The 1,559-nt window shown below is 41.1% G+C and overlaps 1 protein-coding gene across 8 annotated transcripts in view; it reads right to left on the bottom strand.

The window, feature by feature from the left end:
• The window catches only part of LOC106872834 (probable protein phosphatase 2C T23F11.1), a 223,620-nt gene that overhangs the window by 193,371 nt on the left and 28,690 nt on the right, over window positions 1-1,559 (bottom strand). The window contains exon 1 of one of the 8 annotated variants that reach the window (XM_052969729.1): window positions 97-869. The exons of 6 other annotated variants lie outside the window; for them this stretch is intronic. The gene's annotated coding sequence lies outside the window, so the exon portion shown is untranslated. Of the gene's footprint in view, window positions 1-96; window positions 870-1,559 lie in introns of those variants that run through there. One more of the 8 variants, XM_014919965.2, reaches the window with a different exon arrangement.

Below are 1,559 nucleotides of genomic sequence, written 5' to 3'. Positions count from 1 at the left end.
TATATATATATATATATATATATATATATATATATATATATATGTATACAGAGAGGGCATTGAGAATAGAAAAATTAATAGTAATATTATTGTTACCTGCAGTAGCAAAAGGATGAGCGAGTGTCTTTAAATGTAGTTATTTGTTTGTATTTATATGCATATAAGTATATATGTATTTTATATATAAATATATCCGATCAGTTGTCAGATGTCTGCAGGGCGAAAACACACTATCAAGCGATTCGACTTTGTTACATTGATATATATTACGGAGGACATGAGCAGGATGATAAAATAGTTGAGTAAAAAAAGAAACAGAGAAGGCGTGATAGTGAATTAGAGAGTGATAAGAATGAAGAGAGAAAGAGAGAAAGAAGGAGAGTAAGAGAAAAAAAGAGAGAGCGTGAGAAAATATCGGTGGAGGGGAGGGTAAGGAAAAGAGAAAGAAAAATTATTAGAAACGGTATGGAAGGAGAGAAAAATTTAGATAGAGACAAAGTAAAAACGGGGGAAGAGAAAGAAAGGAGAAAAACGAATGTAATGAGAGGATAAGAAAGCGTTGGGTGAAGAGGAGTAGGGTGGCAGAGAGAGTGAGAAAGAGAGGCGGGGAGGAGAAAGAGAAGAAGATGAGTTGAAAGACAGTGGGGTAGGAGAAGAGCAGATAATAAAGATAGAAATTAGAGGGTGGGGAGAAAGGAAAATCGAAAATGGGGGAACTGAAATATGAGGAGGGAAGAGAGAATGGAATATGATTAGATTTAGAAAGCTTCTGACGTGGGGGCAACAGAGAAGGACAGAGGGGGAGAGGTAGAGAGGGAGTGTAAGAGAGATGAGGTGTAAAAAAATAAAAAGGACGATGTGTGTTTGAAAAGCGAGTGATTAGATAATGTGGCGTCCGTTAGAAATAAAGATAGATACAGAGAAAAAGACGGAGGAGGAGTAAAGAAGTTACAGAGAGAAAAAGAAAAAGACGAGAAGACAGCGTGTAAATAGAAACGATGACGCGGGGGTGGAGAGATAAAGTAAGAGTGAGAGAGAAAGAGAGAGTAGGAAGGAGAGTAGAGGGGAGGAGAGAAGGTAGCTACAGTAGCGTCTGTCGTCGAGGGGAGGAAAGGGAAAGAACGAGAGAGCGACAAAGAAATAAACAGGGAGAGAGTAAAAGTTATAATGCATGCTTTCGTCGTCGCCTTTTGAGAGAAAGTACGAAAGAGTTGGCGTCTGTTGCAGATGCATGTTAGACATTACATACACTCACACTCAGTCACACACACACACACGTACGCAGAAATACACGTCCCTACATATGGTTCCATGCAGCCATGCTGGGGCACTCTGCCTTTCGTAGGTTTTTCCTCGATAATATAGGGACTACTAAAGCAGCGCGGACCCGAACGCGCAGTCGCGCGTCCGCGCTAGCTAGTCGTGAGTGGTCGATCCTAACTCTAACCCTAACCCTAAACACGTATTCATTTGCACACGCGGGTTAGGGATAGGGTTAGGGTTAGGGACAGGGTTAGGGTTAGGGATAGAGTTAGGGTTAGGATCGACCACTCAAGACT

This window comes from Octopus bimaculoides, chromosome 7 (assembly GCF_001194135.2).
Source record: "Octopus bimaculoides isolate UCB-OBI-ISO-001 chromosome 7, ASM119413v2, whole genome shotgun sequence".
NCBI classification, from domain to species: Eukaryota; Metazoa; Mollusca; class Cephalopoda; order Octopoda; family Octopodidae; genus Octopus; species Octopus bimaculoides.
Note: the sequence above shows the minus strand (reverse complement) of the source record. Positions and strands in the feature narration are given on the sequence as shown.